Genomic DNA, 20,926 nt, shown 5'->3' on the forward strand with positions numbered 1-20,926 from the left:
TGTGTGCCTGTAACTTTGCCACCGCGCCAAAAGGCGCCGAGGTCCCTTGAGTGAGCTGTCCATCATAGTTGGGAAAGGGCGGGAAGACGTTTGATACCGCTAGTGTGTGGTGCGGGGCCAAATGAGCGGGGCTTCTATGCGTGTCAATATGCCTCTTGTGTAAAAAGGTTCAGAGAGCGAGCAGGGCAGCAGGTGAGGAGAAAGCAGCCTCCTGGTCACAGGAACTACACGGGGATTGCGCTCGAGAAACTCATGGCTTTAAAGACTTCCCTCGAGTATTACAGCTAATTTTTGACGGCAGATATGGGGTTAAAACACACTTGCCCAGCCTTGACCGTGCTCACTAATGTTTTGGGCTGATTAAAACGTTACTGAATTTGAGCTTCAACTCGGGCACCTTCTTTATTTATATCTGTAAGTGCTTCCTTTTGAGGTTTAATCTTTTTGACAGGAGCCTCGTGCCAGAATGAATCCTGCCCTGCATAGTTATTCACAAAGATGCCACCGTTTTGTGCAATACTTCTACTCAACTGGAATACTTTCTACTGGCTAATCAATCAGTAAGTGCTACCTTGTCGGGTAAATATATAGTGCTTTTCCAACACTGCAGTTGCGTAAAGGGCCAGAAGATTTGCCTCCAGTGACCATGTGTGCCTGTACCTTTGGTCCCTTGAGTGAGCTGGCCATCAAAAAAAAAAAAAATCCACCCGCGAATTTTGCGCCCCCATGAGCTCAGGTCATCATGAGGCACGGCGCTCCGGTGCTCATGACGTGCTGAGCTCGTCACAGCTGTACCCGTTCCCGTGGAATGGCACAGCAGGCGAATTATCCCCGCGTGTGAGCTTTCCACGGCTAATGACGAGCTGCGCTCGTCATGAGCACCAGAGCACCGTGCCTCATGATAAGCTCAGCTCGTCATGAGCATTGAAGGTGTTAATGAATATTACTTTACGTTTTGATCACCGGCTAGCAGAAAGGCAGGGAGAGAGAACGTATACACATTCTGAGAAAACAGAGAGAGGGGCTAGAACAACGGTGTCCTCCTCTGAACAGCATTCTGAAGCTACGAAAGTAGGAGCTATTAGGGCCCCGTTGTCCAGAACAGAAAGAGTGAACTGTGGAATGTTGGGGTTGTGTATGTATTGTGGGAAGAAGGGTCACTTCGTGAGAGACTGTCCCACCAAACCCAAGAAACAGGGCATGCACTATTCCAGTAAAAAAGTGGCCGTTACAACGGTACCCACATCCCTTTCTTACAAACCTCCCACTGGAGGAGCAGTAGAACAATCACAAACACAAGGTTTGTAGGTGCCTTCCTTGGCAGGTATCGAATTGGTTAAATCTGAATTACATATTGTGCTGTCCATGTTTCTTACCAATGGGTCACGGATTCATCAAATAGGAGTAATGGTGGATTCAGGTGCCACAGGGAACTTTATTGATAGTGGATTAGTTCAGCGTCTGAAACTCCTGCGCATTCTTAGAGGGACCCCAGAAAGAGTTTTGGCGGTAGATGGGAAGGGAAACAACCTTTACAACGCAACTTTTACAACGCACTACCATTACAACTAAACTTTTACAACGCAACATCCATTACAACGCATGTCTTTACAATGCAACCATTACAACGAATGACACTACAACGCATACCATTACAACGCATGTCATTACAACGCAGTAATTACAATGCATACCATTACAACGCATACCCCTGGAGTTAGAATAGTAATTTTTACCCCTACACTATCCAACACTTACCCTACTGTTGCACCCCCTGGTGTTAGAATAGTAATGTTTACCCCTACACTATCCTACACTTACCCTACTGTCCAACACTTACCCTACTGTTGCACCCCCTGGTGTTAGAATAGTAATTTTTACCCCTACACTATCCACCACTTACCACACTGTTGCACCCCCTGGAGTTAGAATAGTAATTTTTACCCCTACGCTGTCCAACACTTACCCTACTGTTGCACCCCCTGGAGTTAGAATAGTATTTTTTACCCCTACACTATCCAACACTTACCCTACTGTTGCACCCCCTGTAGTTAGAATAGTCATTTTTACCCCTACACTATCCAACACTTACCTTATTGTTGCACCCCCTGGAGTTAGAATAGTAATTTTTACCCCTACACTAACCAATACTTACCAATCATGCAATGTAATTTTTTGCCTTGTAATGGTATGCGTTGTAAAGGTAGTATGCATTGTAATGGAATGCGTTGTAAAGGTAGTTTAACAATATTTGTTGTAATGGCATGCGTTGTAATGGAATGCGTTGTAATGGATGTTGCATTGTAAAAAATGCGTTGTAATGGTATGCGTTGTAAAAGTATGCATTGTAACGTCATACATCCAGATGGGAAACCATTAAAATCAGGGCCCATTACTAAAGTAACAGAGGAACTGGAATTAGTCAGAAAAGGGGAGGACATGGATCATGTGGAGAAGATAGCTTTGAATATAATCGATGCCCCTCAGTTTGAGGTAATACTGGGTATGCCTTGGTTATGGAGTCATAACCCCACGATTGATTGGACAAAAAAGACAGTGAAGGTTGAGTCGGAAAAATTTAGATTAACATGTATTCACACTCACCATACCCATGTATTGGCTCTGACACAGATTTACCAGATCGCTACAGCAGCAGAAAAGGAGGCGGTACTCCCTGCAGAGTATGTAGAATACAGGGAGGCGTTCAGTGAACTCAAGGCAGAAATACTCCCACCACACCGTGACTTTTGATTGTCAAATAGATTTGATACCCGGGGCAATCATGCCATCATGTAGAGTGTATGCAGTATCAGAAGCAGAGACACAACATCTAAGAGAATACTTGCATCACTACGTGGACATAGGGTTTATTCGACCCTCTTGTTCACCAGAAGCTTCGCCTCTATTCTTCATAAAGAAAGCCAATGGGGAATTGAGGACATGGATAGACTTTCAGGTTTTGAACAAAAACACTGTCCAAAATCGATACCCTCTTCCACTCATCTCTGTCTTGCTAGACCATGTGAGGGAGGCCGTCATCTACACCAGTCTTGATTTAAGAGGAGCCTATCATTTGGTACAGATAAGAGAGGGGGATGAGTGGAAGACAGCTTTTAAAACACGCTATGGTTGGGTATTTGGTGATGCCATTCTGGCTTTGTAATACCCCAGTGGCATTCCAATTGTTTTTGAATGATGTGTTAAAGGGCTATATAGACAAAATTGTGGTTGTCTATATAGATGACATTTTGATTTCTTCTATTGATCAGGAAACACACGTCAGTCATGTGTCCTAGATATTGCAAAGGTTGCTGGACCATGGTTTGTTTTGCAAGTTGAATAAATGTGAGTTCCACGTAAAAGAGGTTGAGTTTATGGGAGTGATGTTGAGCCCATCAGGATTATGCATGGCGGAGAGAAAGGTAATGGCAGTGCAAGAGTGGCCTGTTCCAAAGAATGTGAGGGATGAGCAGTGTTTTTTGGGTTTCTCCAAATATTACCAGAGATTCATTTCTCACTTTTCTCAGCTGGTCTCTCCTCTCACTCGTCTTTTAAGGAAAGGAATCCCTTTTTGTTGGACCACAGAGGCCATGGAAGCATTTGACTACCTGAAAAAGGCATTTACCACAGCACCTATACTGCAGCATCCGCAAATGGAGGTGCCGTTCAATGTGGAGGCTAATGCCTCAGATATCGCAGTGGGGGCTGTTCTGTCTCAACGTGATCGAATTACAGGGCAGTTACACCCTATAGCCTTCCTGTCTAGAAAACTGAATCCAGCCGAAATCAACTACACAGTAGCAGAAAAAGCTGTTGGCTATAAAGAAGGCCTTTCAGGAGTGGAGGCTTTACCTATGGGGGGATAAACATCCAGTAACTGTGTACACCGACCACAGAAACCTACAGTACAAGAAACGGTCAGATCTCTCAGTCAAAGACAGATGCGGTGGATGCTGTTTTTTGCAGAGTCTGACTTTGTGGTTACCTTTTGGCCAGGTTTTGCGAATAGAAAGGCAGATTTATTGTCTAGACAAGATGAGGCTTTGGAGTCTAGAAAAAGCATTCCTGAACCCATCATTTCACCAGACAAGGTGTTGTGTCTGTCCAGTTGGATAAATTCTTGGACGAAGTAAAATCACACAAGAACTCTGATTGGTGGCAAAAATGGGCAGATCAGGACCCACATTGCACGCTCAAACATGGATTGCCTTTCTTTAAAAATAGACTGTATTTACCCTCCTGGAATCTACGACTAAAAGCTTTCAATTGGTGTCATGACTCAGTAGTGGCAGGTCAACCGGGATGCACTAAAACCCTACAACTGATAAAAAGACAGTTTTGGTGGGAACACATGGTTAAGGAGAATAATGTAAGGGTGACGCAATGTGACATGTGTGCTTGTGCCAAAGGAGAACATTCTGAGGCAAAGGGTAAACTGGTTACCATGCCTACGCCCTCTCAGCCTTGGCAAACCATAAGAATGGATTTCGTTCTAGGTCTCCCTTTAGATCAGGGTTGTGAAGCCATCATGGTGGTAGTAGACAGTCTCACTAAAATGGGCCATTTCATCCCTTGCAAAAACCTACCCACAGCAGGACAGACCGCTCAATTGCTACTATCACATGTAGTCAGATTGCATGGACTTCCGAGAGTGATTATGTCAGACAGGGGGCCGCAATTTATCGCAAACCTTTGGAAAATGTGGTGTAAGGCTCTTCAAGTAGAGGTAGCCACAACAACCAGCTTCCATCCGCAGACGGATGGCCAAAGAGAACGGCTAAATCAAACCATCAAGACCTATCTGTGGTGTTATTCGAAGGAGGCGAGTAACTCTTGTGTGTCCTTACTGTGGTTGGCAGAATTGTCATACAACAACGCCTGGCACAGCTCCATAAAAGAATCGCCCTTCAAGGCCAATCATGGATTCCATGCCAAAATCCTTCTGTTGTCCATTCCCAGTGACGTGGTGAATCAACCATCTGTGGCATCGCAAATGGAGGTTCTTCATGTGATGCATAAAAAGTTGGGGAAGAATTTGGATCGGGCGAAAAGACAATACAAGTCCTGGGCGGATTGTCATCGCCAGGAAGGCCCCGTTTATCGTCCTGGTGATCGTGAGTAGTTGTCGACTAAGAACATTCGATTCCAGTTCCACAGCATCTTTAATCCCCAATATATTGGCCTGTATGTCGTGGTGCGTAGGATGGGTGCTGAAGCATATAAACGGAGGCTGCCTGCATCTTTGCGTATTCATCCTATTTTTCACTGCAGTTTATTGAAACCGACTGTCGGGGCCAAGAAGGTGGCTGTTCCGCCAGTGGTTCGGGTGGGTCAGCTGGAATACGAAGTAAGGAAGGTGTTGGACTCGAAGTTCCTTTGTGGTCGTCTGTGGTATATCATCGCCTGGAAAGGTATGCTGAGGAGGATGACTCATGGGAGCCGTCGTCGAACGTCCATGCACCTAGGGCTGTGCGCTTGTTCTATGCTCGCAATCCGGGCAAGCCTGGCCCTAGGAGGCGCTTGGGAGGAGGGCATACTGTCAGGCGCTGAGCATGGGCACCTACCGGTACTCTGGGAGAACTACACATCCCAAGTACTCTGCCGTAGGAATGAGCGGGGCATTCACGTCATCACTCAGCAAGCACGAGCAGTCAGCGTGCGTAATTCTGGCCATTGTTTGTTGCCATGAGGATTCTCGGCTTCCTGGTTCTCTGCTCCTTAGGTGGCTCGTGAGGGGTCTCCTCGTTGGGCTGCATTTGTTCCTGATATGGCGCTGAGGTAAGCGCTGCCAATTCTAGGGATCATTTGGTTCTCTGTTCTTACATTCTCTGCTCCTCCGGTGGCTCGCGAGGTATCTCCTCGTGGGCTGCATTTGTTCCTGGAACCACGCTGATGTAAGCGCTGCGGTGGCAGGGAGCTCGTTTGTTTATATCGCGCTGAGGTAAGCGCTAACATTTCCAAGGATTACTTTGGTGCTCTAATCTTTTTCATGAAACTTGGGATGGCGCTGAAGTAAGCGCTATCTTTACACTGATTCCTTGTTCCGCCTATCTGCTGGAATAAGGACATAAAGTATTTGACTATTGAAAGACGGATCCTTCCGCTCTGTGCTTCCGCAGAATGAAGATTGAGGAATACTTTATACTTGGGCTCGAGTATAGTACAAAGACTGGGAGAATAGTTAACCAAGTTGGATGTTGTTCTGGAACTTTGTTCTGTAATTCATTGCTTGTTCCTCCCACTGCATATTCGAACTCTATTTGAGTGACTTTGGTACTTTTCCTTTTTATCAACCTTGGCAGAACCTTCTATTGGAATACATTATTCTTTTCTCCTTTATTGATACGCTACTAGAAAGCTGATTGGGGATTCATCACTGGAACTCCCAATTTTTCTTTTCTTTTCTTCTGAGGGTGAAAGAAATGTCTTTGGGTATGTATGATTACGAGTGTTCATGTTTTGGCTGCTGGAATTGGATGTTTGGGGTTTGATCTTTCTTTGCTTTATTGTTGTAGGTATTCAGCTATACTAATGGAGAGGAGTATCTCAAAGTTGATATTCAGGAATACAGCGACATTCCCAAAAGGTTTCGCAGGTAATAGGCAGCAGTAGTGAGATCATATGAGTGTAGTCTATGTATATAAGATTGGTGTTAACCTTGTATTCTTTTGTTACAGGTATTCTCATCCCCGCTGTTCCTACCCTAATTCCTTTCCCTCGCCTGATTGCCTTAATACTCTGTGTTGCATTATTCACAGTTAGGGACGTCGGGAGGTGGACCCCTTTGTGCATCGCCCGGATCCTAAGGAGTCACTGTGGATCTTACGGAAAGAGGCTAGAGAGGGGTGCAGAAAGAGGCAATAGAAGTATAGAAAGAAGCAAAGAGGTTCAGAAAGAGGCAGGAGAAGTGCAAACAAAGGTGAGACAGATGCAGAAAGAGGCTAGAAAGGTAGAGAAAGAGGGAAGAGGAGTATAGAAACAAGCAAGGTAAGTGCAGAAAGAATGAAGTGAAGTGCATAAAGAAGCAACAGAGATGCAGAAAAAGGCAAGAGAAGTGCAGAAAAAGGTGAGACAGATGCAGAAAGAGTCTATAAAGGTGCAGAAAGAGGGAAGAGGAGTACAGAAAGAAGCAAGAGAAGTGCACAAAGAGGCAAGAGCGATGCAGAAAGAAGCAACAGATGTGCAGATAGAAGCAAGAAAAGTACAGAAAGATGCAAGAGAATTGTAGAAAGAGGCAAGAGAGATGAAGAAAGAGGGATGAGGAGTGCAGAAAAAGGCAAGAGGGATGCAGAAGGAGGCAAGAAATATTAAGAAAGAATCAAAACAAATGCAAAAATGCCGAAGAGAAATGCAGAAAAAATCAGCAGAGGTGCAGAAAGAAGCAAGTGCAAAAAAGGCAAGAAATATGAAAAAAAGAAGCAGAAAAGGTGCAGAAAGAGGAAAGAGGGGTACACAAACACATAAGATGGGTAAGGAAAGAAGGAAGACAAGTGCTGAAAGAAGCAAGACAAGTGCAGGAAGAAGCAACAGAGGCGCACAAGGAGGCAATGGAGCTTCTAAAAGAACCAACTGAGGAGCAGAAAGAGGCAAGAGAAGTACAGAAAAAGGCAAGATGGATGCAGAAAGTGACAAGAAAGGTGCAGAATTAGAGGGAAGAGTGGTGCACAAACAGGCCAGAGGGGTGCAAAACGAAGCGAGACAAGAGGTGAAAAAAGTAACACAGGTGTAGAAAGAGGCAGGAGAAGTGCTAAAAGAGGCAGGAGAAGTGCAGAAAGAGGCAATAGAGGGGCAGAAAGAAGGTAAAGAGGTGTGCAGAAATAAGCAAGACAAGTGCAGAAAAAAGCAAGACAAGTGTAGAAAGTAGCAAGAGAAGTGCAGAACGAAGCAACAGAGGTGCACAAAGAGGCAAGGAAGCTTCTGAAAGAGGCAAGAGCGGTGCAGAAAGAGGCAAGATAAATGTAAAAAGAAGCAACAGAGGTGCAGAAAGAGGCAAGAGAAGTGCGGACAAAGGTGAGACAGATGCAGAAAGAGGCTAGAAAGGTACAGAAAGAGGGAAGAGAAGTGCAGAAAGAAGCAAGATTATTGCAGAAAAAAGGAAGAGTATTTCAGAAAGAACTGCAGGTGCTGAAAGAGGCAAGGGAAGTACACAAAGAGGCAAGAGAGATGCAGAAAGAAGCAACAGTATTACAGGTGGAGGCAAGAAAAGTGCGGAAAGAGGCAAGATAGGTAGATAAAGAGGCAAGAGAGGTAGAGAAAGAGGCAAGAGGGGTTCAGAAAGAGGCAGGAGGGTGCAGAAAGAAGCAAGAGAAGTGCAGGAATAGGAAAGAGGATTGCAGAAAAAGGAAAGAGGCATGCGGAGGAGGCAAGAGAAGTTCAGAAAGATGCCAGAGGGGTACAGAAACAAGCAACAGACGTTCAGAGAGAAGCAAGAGTAGTACAGAAAGAGGCAAGAGAGGTGGAGAAAGATGCAACAAAAGTATAGAAAGAAACCAAGAGGGGTGCAGAAAGTGTCAAGAGAGCTGCAGAAAGAGGCAAGAGAGGTATGGACAGAAGACAGCGAGGTGCAAAAAGAAGAGAGTCAGGTGCAGAAAGAGGTAGGACAGGTACAGAAATAAAAGTGAGGAGCACAAAGAGACAAATGAGGTATAGAAAGAACTGAGTGAGGTGTAGAAAGAAGCTAGAGAGGTATAGAAAGAGGAAAGAGGAGTGCAGAAAGAGGCAAGAGTGATGCACAAAGAAGCATGAGATGTGCAGAAAGGAGCAAGACAAGTGCAAAAATACCAAAATGAAGTGCAGAAAGAACTAACAGAGGTGCAGAAAGAGGCAAGAGAAGTTTAGAAAAAGGCAAGAGGATGCAAAAAGAGGTAAAGAAAGTTGCAGAAAGATGTGTCGGCAGCCTAGCTACGGCGATGCCACAGCCAGCCCATTTTTCTTTGCATGGCCCTGAAGTCAGGCATTGGGGAGGAGCCACGTCACCACGCCAGACCCAGAACCTCAAGGAGCTGGGAGGTTGCACGGTGGGGAGAACACCGAAGACGGGGACCCTAGAGGAGAGGAGGGAGGAAACCAAGCGGAAAGAGCAACACCGAGTGAGTCCATGTCAACCAGAGAAGCGGGAGAAGTCCAAGCCGAGAAGGAGCCACCTCATTGCCAGTCAGCCAGAGATACCCGCTGTGTCCCAGAAGAGGCATGGCTTAGCCAGGTCCACGCCTGTTTCTTTACATCGAAACAATGGAAGGGGTAGAGTAAAGAAATAGGGGGGACAGGGAAGAGAAGGGAGGAGGAACAGGAAAAGGGGGGAGAAAACTGAACACACAGAGAAACGGAAATGGGGGGGAGAAGGTAAATTTATAAAGGAGGGGACTACAAAGAAAAGACCCTAAACAGAGAAATAAGGGAAATAAAGAGCCTAACATGGAAGGAAGAAAAAGGGAGGAAGACAGTACTCCTCTGATGAAAGGAAAGGAGAGGGATATGCAGAATTTCACTGCTTATTTAGACTACCTGAATGCAATTGCTATGTAATAACCCATAGAGACTTAGACAGTTGAATGTGCACCGTCTCCCAAAATAACCCAAATAACCCCTAACCCCATAAAACAAGGGCAGACACTTATCTGCTTCTTTGTTTTTGTCGAGGGTGCTGGCTGAGAGGGCCTACGGCGGACCTGGAAGAGAAGAAGATGAGTGAAAGACTTGAACAAGGACTGTACTCACAATACCAATAAAACAGTTGTATACACCTAAATAAAGGAGTTAAAACTCCCTGTAACACCACTCTGAGTAGTCTTTTGGCACGGATTTTCAACAAGTGGTCACATTTGGTGCAGAATGTGGGCAAAGTCCTACCATTGAAAAAAATGGAAGCTCTAATTGAACATCTTGTACAAGGACAACGAAAGCTCGAGTGGGCTTTGGAATGGCAAAAAACTTCTGTCCAGGCTGACTGAGAGTTGCTTCGAGACACACTAAAAACCCAGACAGACCAGCTGGCTAAGTTGGCTCAGGAACAAGTTCAAGCGACCACAGGCTCAACGACATACAAATCAATACCATCCAACGACCGATGGTGACCTTACAAATACTGTTACCAGTCGACGACCTTGATGCTTTTCTGATGAATTTTGAACGAACAGCGAGAGCTAGTGCATGGCCCTTCGAAATATGGCCTTTTTATCTCGCTCGATTGTTGTCTGGAGACGCCCAGGCAGCTTATCAAACTTCCAAGCATCAAGTAACGGCTACCTATGAGGAAGTAAAGAAAATACTCCTAGATAGGGCGGGTCTAGATGAAGAAGTGGACAGGTTGCAATTCAGGCAAGAGAGGGACAAGCCAGGAGACACCTGGAAGGTTCTATATTTCAAGTTGAGAATGGCTGTTGACAAATGGCTAAAACCCCATGAACACACAAAGGAAGAAATCCTGGACAATATTTGTGTTTATAGAAGCTCTTCCTCCCCAGACTCAACAGTGGCTGTTCCAGCATTCAGGACTCAATAGCGAACAAGCTGTTCAAATGGGCACCTCATTCTTACAGGTCCAGCCCCGATCATCCTCCCACAAGGGAGAAAATCCCACAGAAATAACCCCAGAGCTGTTAATGCATCAGCAGAACGAAAACAAAACAGAACAATCCACGAGGGTGGAAGAGCCATCCAGAGTAAACCAGACCTTCAGCTTCCTTCTGGTCCTCAGTGTTTCGAATGTGGTGAATGTGGCTAAATTGCCCTTTTCTGTAAGAAAAATTAAAAATAAATAATATAATATAATAATAAAAAGGTGTCAGAGAACCGATAAAGACAATTATGCCCCAAGTCCTGTTTACTATAGCCAGGAGATGGGTCCTGTATTTCTTATAGGTGTACGAATTAACCCAATGTCAACAATGGCCTTGTTAGACTCCAGTTTCAAACAATCCGTTGTAAGAGCAGAACTTATATTGCCTTGCCAGATCCTACCCGAGAGAAATGTATATATTAGATGTGTACATGAGGATGTTAAACAGTATCCCGTTGCTAGACTGGAGCTTTCCACATCCAATAAGTCCACCACTCTAGAAGTACGGGTGCTACCGAATTTGCTAGAAGACCTCCTCATAGAAACTGACAACCCACAGTTCATAGAAATGTTTTATACTAGGTTGACCCAACTAAAAGAAAAACAAGAGACTGTTCCCAAAAATGCCCTTCTAGCTCCCGGACCATGGGTGCCTGATCGTAACTTTCATTTCACTCAGATGAATGATATGCTCTTACAACCTATCTGGGACAAGGCCCAAAAGAATAATACCCAGGTGTTTCCTCATTTCCAAATAAAGAATAGGCTTTTGTACTGAATCCCGGGCCCCAATGATCCTCCTCAGTTATTGGTACCAAAGGAGTTTCAAGACCAAATAATTTTTACGCCCCATTCCCATTAATTAGCTAGACATCAGGGCCCGGAGAAAACGACTAAAGAAATCCTTGCAAATTTTTACTGGAATGGTATTTTAGCCCATATAAAAAATATTGTTCAGAATGTGAGGTCTGTCAAAAGAGAAACCCTTACTTACCTTCTATGGCACCTCTTCAACCCCTACCAATAATCGATACCCCATTCGAGAGGATAGGGATGGACCTGATTGGCCCACGGCCAAAAATCAACAAGGGATGCCAATATGCTCTCGTCATTGTCGATTACACCACACGTTTTCCGGAAGCCTTCCCTCTTCGTACTGCTGATAGCAAGACCATCGCAAAACATCTGAGAGAGTTATTTTCCCATGTTGGATTTCCAAAGGAGATCCTCATCGATCGAGGCACTCCTTTTGTGTCATGACTCATGGGCCAAATATGTAAACAATTGGGTATCACTCATCTAAAAACCTCAGTATACCATCCCCAGACCGATGGACTAGTTGAAAGATACAACGGTTCCCTCAAATGACTTCTTAAAAAAATGTTGTCAGGAGAAGGAAGACAACGGGGCCAAATGCTTCCACTAGCTCTTTTTGTGCAAAGAAACTAAGTTCAGAGTAGATTCGGCTGTCCCTCCTTCGAATTGCTCTATGGCCGAAAATCCCGAACCCGTCTAGAAATCACTAGAGAGGTTTGGGAGAACGACATTAAGCTAGAAGCAGACAACCTTCTAGAATATACCCAGCAACTAAAACCCTGTATCGGGAAACTCTGAGAATTAGCGACAAAGAACCTAGAAAAGAGCCAAAAGAAACAAAAGCGACTATATGACTGAGGAAAAAGATTACAAATGTACCAACCAGGCAACTGGGATTTGGTGACATTACCAACTTCTTCCCATAAAATAAAGTCTGTATGGAGGGGCCCTTATAAAGTTATAGCCAAGGTCGGTAACCTCTCTTACAGGTTAAAGGTGGGAAAGCATGGAGAGCACAGACCTCCCATATAAACCTCTTATGAAAGTGGCTTGGTCCTTTACCCCAAAGTATAAACCTAGCGCACCCAGAACCTGTCTTTCCAACTACCCTAGATCAGCTAAACATCAATGAAGACCTTTCTGAAGAACAAAAGGATGAATTAAACAGAGTATTACAACTGTTTGCTTCGCTCTTTTCTAAAATCCCAGAAAAAACTCACCTTGCCCAACACTCTATTCAAACTCCTGGAGGAAGTGTATACAAATAAAGGCCCTATCGAATCCCTTCAGCCAGGAGGAGAGCAATGCAGGTGGAACTAGAGCAGATGCTAAAAATTAAGGTGATAGAGCCCTCCCAGAGCAACTGGTCTTCCCCCATTGTACTGATTCCCAATCTAGATGGCAGTATTAGATTTTGCATAGATTTTCGGGCAGTCAATAAAATCTCCAAACTAGATGCCTACCCCTTCCCATGGTCGACAAGTTGATTGAGGGTATAGGAGATGCCAATTATATCACCACAATCGACCTTATGAAAGGGTACTATTCCAGCCACACGGAGTCCCTTACCAGGTTGCCGCTGCTGCTGCCCAGGGCGCTGCCTCGCTACCGCCGCTTGCCCAGAACGCTGCCTCACCATCGCCGGTCTCCTCCCCCCGCCGCAGCCTCTGTCCATCTGTGCTGCCGCTGAGCGGGGGAGTCAGAGACTACAGCTCCCAGAAGCCTCCGCGACCGGACCGGAAGTCGCGTCGAGGCTGAGCGCGCCAGGAGGCGCTCAAAAAGGGGCATCACTTGCCGCGTCGCGGGACGCGCGCGGGCTAAGCCCGGGCAAAGGGCGGGCCCTCTGAGGCCCTCAGAGGTCAACAGTGGTCGGGCGGGCCACCCATCTAACTTCCATCTAAAGGTGAGCCTGTTGTTCCAAATATGGGGAAACGTAATAACATTACTTCTACCAGCACACATATACAGGCCATTGTGGATCCCGCATCTTCCCAACTCTCCTTTGAGAGTCTACTGGATAATGCTTTTAACGAGATTGCAGAGACAGAGAGGACGTTGTCATTGGGCTCTTTCAACATCAGCCAACCTACAATTATAGTCAGCCCCAAACAAACCATGCCTCTACTTCCAGAAGTTATTGTGGTGTAACCTATCCTTGCGATCAGTTCATCTGATTCACCACAAGAGGGAAGCACCCCTGATATAGCTACTGATACTTATCTTGACCCCGTGCCACCCCCCTAAACTAAGGGCACCGAGACCTGCCGGTGCAAAACGTAAAAGGGGACCAGCGAAGACAACAATAAATAAGAGGAAGCAGCCCCTAAGGGGTAACAACCAGCCAACTCCACAGAGTATGTGGACTAGGGGGAAGAAACAACCATTAGGGGTTCAAACAGTATGTTCTGACTCAGGGGAACATTCTGGTATCGTTATACCGAACAAGGATATACATTCAATCTGTACACAGACTGACTTCCCTAATGAAAGCACTCTCCGATCTAAATCAAATGGAAACCTTATAGAGACCATTGCTGATACAATTTTCAAGCAATTGGAAGATCAAATGATTAAACAATTCAATTTTATTTTTAAGAGACTTGATAGACTGGAAACCCTCGTGAAAAACGAAGAAGCAAAGAGGAAAGGTATGGCTTCCCTAGATCAAATTAGAGGCAAACGTCTGTTAAAAGACTTGGAGATTATCACTAGCACCATATCTAGCGGAGGTCCCACCACAAACTGTAATCTAGCTATAGCTATAGGGGCACCTAACATTAGTACCCCCTCTATACCTACTTTACTGCCGAAGGAAGCAAATAAAAGGCAAAACCACCCTGCCTCAACTCCGCCATCCATCCCTTTGCCACCCTCCGGTCTACCTTGCACCACAAACTCCATTAATAATACCCAGAAGAGTAATCCTCCCAGAGGCACAGCCAAGCAGAAGGGATTCACCAACCCTGGCCGGGACAAGGGACAACCGGAGGACAACAGGCCGATAAAACATGCTTTACATCTTCCTCCTGAGGCTTGCCCTTACGTCCTGGTTCTGGCTGGTATACCACCGCTTAGGGAGGGTCAAGGAGAATCCTGGGTCCAGTTACATAACAAATGCATTGACTGGTTAACTAAACATAAGGGGGTCGGCTATGATATATCCAACGAAATTCTTTCTGCACGCCGGGTGACCTGGGTTGGACCTCTGTTTAAAAACATCAACGGAGACTGTATTACAATCAACTTCAGGAACCCGGGCATAGTAAAATTCCTACTAAACAAGAATTATAACCAGCACGGCCCAGCTACTGTGGTGACCCCCTTACCTCTGAGTTACTTTTACAGACCCCCACATAGAATGTTGCAACCACCCCCCTTGTTTCCGTTATATAATAGATTCTCGGCACTATCTGACCAGGGCACCTTGGATTGACTGCCAGCCACCCAGGAAGATTCAGCTGCAGCAGTGTCCGACTCTGAACTTTCGCAGAGAGTAGAGCCTGTGGGGTTTTTGATACCATCCGACCTTCCCCTGCCACCCAATGTACAATGTGATCCATTAGCCAAACCAACTGCCATTGCCCAGGTCTCTGTCCAGGATGTTCGTCTATTACCTGACGAGGACTTGTCTATCATAAGCTGGAACATTGCTGGGCTGAAGGCAAAAATGGTAATCAAAGCCTGGAAAGATTGGGTAAACCATTATGATGTCTTAATGTTTCAGGAAACTTGGTGTACAACCCATTTGCTACTTGAAGGGTATAGCTGTCACAATAGGACTGTACTGGCCCCTCCCTTAGGCCGCCCTAGTGGGGGATTATCGATCTGGGTAAAGATAACTGCAGAAGTAAAAACAGAAGCACTACAAATTAATGACCCAAGTTTTATGGCATTGATATACACAAGAAAGGTAAAACTGTGTTTAATTAATTTCTACAACAATGATTTTATATCCCACCCTAATAGTAATTTTTTAAGCTTGTTCAATTTTATTGATGAAATAGTGGAGGGACGGAAATATGGAAAGTTTGATGATATTTGCATAGGAGGGGATTTCAACGCACACATTCATTTAAGAAATCCCCCTTGTAAGAGAGGTGTTGAACTATCTGACCTCCTTGCAACCAGAGAACTGGTAAACACTATGGAGTTTGCCGGTACTTGTACAAGTACTGCCCCGGTCCCCACTTACATCGGTCATGGGAGCGCAACAACAATCAACTATATATTTGTCTCTCCCTCCCTTGCGGATGTTTTATTAAAGGCAGAGGTAGTGTGTAACGTATATAGCGATCACTACCCAATTGTGATTTACCTGAAATCATTAGGGGGACAAATACCACACAGTGTAATCGGGGCAACTAACCTGGAAGCCTCGACGGACAGATTAAGGGTTGTCTGGAGGGGGGTAGACAACAAGGGTGTATTGGCCAGCGTGATTAAGAAACATCCAGCACTGATCTCGGACTGTCTTGCTATTGACAACTGCGGGGGCAATATGATTAAATCATTTTGTGAACTTTGCTCCGCAATAAAAAGCGAGATCTCTAACCCAGTATCTAGGAATATTGAGGAAACTCCAAGATGGTTTGATACCTCTTGTTCAAAAGCAAACCGGGACTTAAGGGCTGCTCTCATGGCCAAACCGCGGGATATCTCCCGGGTAAGGTTCTTTAGAGCAAGATACAAATCCAACTTACGCACCAGATCCAATGAATTAGTTAAAGATCATTGGGAATCCCTTGCCCGTATGGCCGCCCTAAAGGACACCCCAGGGTTTTGGAGGGAGGTTAAGAACCTAAGATCTCTCGGTTCAAATATAACACCAATCAATTGTAACATCACAGGGCCTGTGTGGGTTGACCATTTTTCGAAGATCTATGCCGTATCTGGCAACCCCGCAGAAACTGTCCCCCCTCCAACACCTTTGAATATTACATTGCCTGAGGTAGAGGATGCCATTGCAGAAAGTGCCGGTAATAAAGCCCCCGGCCCTGACGGCCTTTCTATTGACCAATTAAAAAGTGAAATTGACTTTTGGGCCCCGTTGCTGTGTAATGTTTTTAACAATTTAACTCATGAATCTATCCCTGAAAAATGGTCCAGCAGTACTATCGTACCCATTTTTAAAAAAGGCGACAGGCTAGATCCTGGGTGTTACCGCCCAATATCATTAATTGATAATACTCTGAAAGTTTTAGGTAGGGTTATTTTTAAAAGAATTAGAACCTGGGCGGAGGATAGTACTATTTTACACCCAAGCCAGTTAGGCTTCCAAAGCAACGTGGGTACAGTAGAACAATGCCTGAACCTGAATTTAACAATGGCTAAATATACCATCGCTAAAAAATCCCCCTTATATTTTGGTTTCATGGATTTGAGTTCTGCCTTTGATTTTGTAAATCGCTCCCGTTTATGGTCCGTCTTACTTAATTATGGTTTAGATGATTATTTAGTTTACTTTTTATCCTACCTCCATAGCGACCTAAGAGCCCGTGTGCGCATTAACCACACGGGCGAAGTTTCCAGTGATATTTTAATTGGCAGGGGGGTCAGACATGGTTGTGTTCTGGCCCCTCTGCTTTTTATCTTATACATTAATGAGCTGAGTAGTTCCCTGAGTACCCTAACAAAAGATGTACCGTATGTAAATGGCACTCCCATACCTACTCTTCTTTACGCGGACGATGCGGTCCTAATGGGCCGCACCCTAAAGGAAAGGCACTGCGTATCTTAATCTCAGGTTTTGTTACTTTTATGGCTGATTTAGGTTTAACCACAAATTTTAAAAAATCACTTATTATGACCTGTGGTCCAAAAAAGTATAAAATTATTGAGATCATGTCAGGGGAAAATGTTTTAAAAAGCACTTGCACTTTCCCATACTTGGGGCTGTTGTTCTCTAACACTGGTTCCTGGCAACCACATGTCTCCTATGCGAGGAATAAATTAGGTAAAGCGATCAACTTAATAATTTCTCTGCGCCAACCTAATTATGCTGATGTGATCACGTCTTTACTAAAGATCTATCAAACCCAATGCATCCCAACAGGTACCTATGGCGCAGAGGTATGGGGACATACAAATTGTCTCCATATCCAGATAGAAGAAAACAGATTCTGTCGGAAGGTGCTGGGTGGAGTCATCTGTGCTTCAAACTATATATGCCACAGCGAATTAAATATCCCTTTTATAGAGGACTTTGTCAGATCAAGACCGGCCCTTTTTTGGCTAAAGATATGGCAGAATCCTGCAGCCTCATTGACACGTGACATAATTTCAGATTGTTTAAAATGTGACAGGGCACACTGTATACCATGGTTGAAAGCCGTGAATGAATGTTTAATAAGTGTAGGGCATGGACACCTGTTTACATCTCCCGATCTCATAGACCGCTCACATAAGATTCTGATTCGAAGGGCTCTGTATAACCTTTATAGAGAAGAGCGAGAAAGGAATGATTTTAAAAAATGTACAGTTGCAAAGTATATGGGCCATCTGGAGCCCCCTGCTTGTTACCCTGCCCCGCCCCAGAAATACCTACGTTTAAATCTAGGTAGATGGAACATGAGTTTACTCTTCCGTTTTCGGGACGGGAGCATCGTAAATTTGTTAAACTTTCCTTTGGGTTATAACAAACATTTGGAAACCTTAAGTTGTCTGTGTAACCCGTTTAAGAAACAAAGTCTCATGCACTTTATGTTCTTTTGTGGTTTTTATAAAATGTTTACTGTCCATTATTTAATGCCATATTGTCGGAAACATGACCTGTTGGATTTTAAGATAGCGTTGAGGAATTTATTAATGTTAGGATCAGATGAAATAATATTTAGAGTGAGTTGTTTCCTCAAAGCAGCCGTTCGCTCGCGAGCTACTTTGCACATTGACTGATAAAATTTGTACATTGCACTTTGCACTGCTTAACAATTTGCACCTTTGTTATTTGCACATATATTTGTCTTGACTTCATTTTTTGTCCATGTCCTACACTCCATAGTTGTCGCTATTTTTAAATGATCTAATTTTTAAATCACATATATTGTCTTCTTTTAATATGTACCTGCATTGTTGTAGAGTTGGATAGACTAAATTTTGGTTGTTTACTTTTGTATTCATTGCCATTGTATTTGTTATGCACTTTTATGGATTTTTTATTCCGAATAAAGATCTTTGAATTGAATTGAAATTCAAAGGGTACTGGGAGGTCACCTTGAGAAGCAAGGACAAGGAGAAACCAGCTTTCTCCACACCGTTTGGTCTATTTCATTTTACAGTACTCCCTTTTGGACTCCATGGCGCTCCCGCCACTTTTCAGAGGCTGATGAACACCATCCTAAAAACCTATCTTGAATACTCTCCTGCTTATTTGGATGACATCATCATATTTAGCTGCTCCTGGGACGACCACTTGAGACATTTATGCTCAATCATATCTGACTTACTTAAGGCCAATCTTTACATAAAAGCAAGGAAGTTAAGAATAGGTTTAATAAAGTCAAATATTTGGGTTACTTGCTGGGCTATGGGCTGATTGAACCCCAAACCGAGAAAATAAAGGCCATCAATGAAATACCCTTTCCAAACAATAAAAGAGCGCTCCGATCCTTCTTAGGATTGGTAGAATGTTATCAAAGGTTCATTCCTAAATACTCCATCATAGCGGCGCCTTTAACCGACCTCTTAAAAACGGGAACATCTATGACCAGATTCCAAAAGCCTACCAATAAAGCACAGGATGCTTTCAGTTCCCTGAAAGAAAGCATCACCTCTGCCCCGGTTCTTGTTGCACCAGATTTTAGTAAGGTCTTTATTTTGCAAACAGATGCCCCCAATGTAGTCATAGGCGCTGTACTCGCACAAAAGCACGATGAAGGAGTAGAAAAAATTGTTTTATTTTTTAGCAGGCAATTATTTCCCAGTGAGACTGTCTACTCTACCATAGAAAAGGAGTGCTTAGCCATTGAATGGGCAGTCGAGAAACTCAGGTATTATCTAGAGGGTAATCCTTTTGTGTTATATAAAGACCACACACCTCTCAAAAACAAAGGGAACAACCCCAGGGTGCTTAGGTGGTTCCTCTCATTACAACCTTTCCAGTTTGAAGTGCACCATAATTCAGGGAAAGATCTTATAGCACCAGATTTCCTATAACGTTTTCCCCTTTTTCCCAATCAGGAAAATCCAGGGATGGTGATCTGTCGCCAGCCTACCGACGTCGACGCCACACACAGTCCATTTTTCTTTGCTCGGCCCAGAAGTCTGGCACCTGGATGGAGCCACGTCACCACACCGGACCCGGAACCTCAAGAAGCCAGGAGATCGCGCCGCTTGGAGAACGCCAAAGATGGAGACCCGAGAGGAGATGAGGGAGGAAACCAAGCGAAAGGAGCAATGCTGAGAGAGTCTGTGCTGACCAGAGAAGCGGGAGAAGTCCAAGCCGGGAAGGAGCCACCTCACTGACAGTCGGCCAGAGATACCCGCCACGTCCTAGGAGGGGCGTGGCTTTGCCAGGTGCGTGCCCGTTGCTTTACATAGAAACATTAGAAGGGGCAGAGTAAAGAAAGAGGAAGGGAGGAGGAACCAGAAAAGCGGAAGAAAACGGAACACACAGAGAAACGGAAAAGGGGGGGTGAAGGGAAATTTATAAAGGAGGGGACTAAGAAGAGAAGACCCTAAACAGAGAAAGGAGGCAAATAAAGACCATAACCTGGAAGGAAGAAAAAGTGAGGAAGACAGTATGACTCCTCTTATGAAAGAAAAGGAGAGGGATATACAGAATTGCACTGCTTATTTAGGCTACCTAAATGACATTGCTATATATTAACCCACAGAGACTTAGACAGTTGAACATGCACCATCTCCCAAAATAACCCAAATAACGTCTAACCCCATAAAACAAGGGCAGACACTTACCTGCTTCTTTGTTTTTGTCGAGGGTGCTGCAGATCTGGAAGAGAAGAAGGCGAGTGAAAGTCTTGAACAAGGACTGTACTCACAATACAAATAAAACAGTTGTATACACCTGAATAAAGGAGTTAAAACTCACCGTTAGACCACTCTAGGTAGTCATTCAGCACTGATTTTCAACAAGTGGTCACAGACGGGTATGGAAAAAAGCAAAACAAGTGCTAAAAGAAGCAAGACAAGTAAGGGAAGAAGCAACAGAGATGCACAAAGAGGCAATGGAGCTGCTAAAAGAGGCAAGAGGGGTACAGAAAGAAGCAAGAGACATGGAGAAAGTGACAAAATAAGTGCAGAAAGTCAAGAGCGATACAGAAAGAGGCAAGAAACATGTGAAAAGAGGGAAGAGGGGTAAACAAACAGGCAAGAAAAGTACAGAAAGACGCAAGAGAGGTGCCGAAAGAGGGAAGAGGATTACAGAAAGAGGCAAGAGAAGTGCAGAAAAAGGCAAGATAGATACAGAAAGATACAGCATTAGAGAGAAGAGGGGTGCACAAACAGGCAAGAGGAGTGCAAAAAGAAGCAAGACAAGTGGTGAAGAAAGCAACAGAAGTGTAGAAAGAGGCAAGAGAAGTGCTCAAAGAGGCAAGA

The 20,926-nt window shown here is 44.5% G+C and overlaps 1 protein-coding gene across 7 annotated transcripts in view; it reads left to right on the forward strand.

Annotated features, from left to right (window-relative positions):
* Nucleotides 1-20,926, forward strand: part of LOC144770595 (uncharacterized) — a 412,313-nt gene that overhangs the window by 376,298 nt on the left and 15,089 nt on the right. The window lies entirely within an intron of this gene.

Source organism: Lissotriton helveticus, chromosome 1_1, assembly GCF_964261635.1.
Source record: "Lissotriton helveticus chromosome 1_1, aLisHel1.1, whole genome shotgun sequence".
Classification (NCBI taxonomy): Eukaryota; Metazoa; Chordata; class Amphibia; order Caudata; family Salamandridae; genus Lissotriton; species Lissotriton helveticus.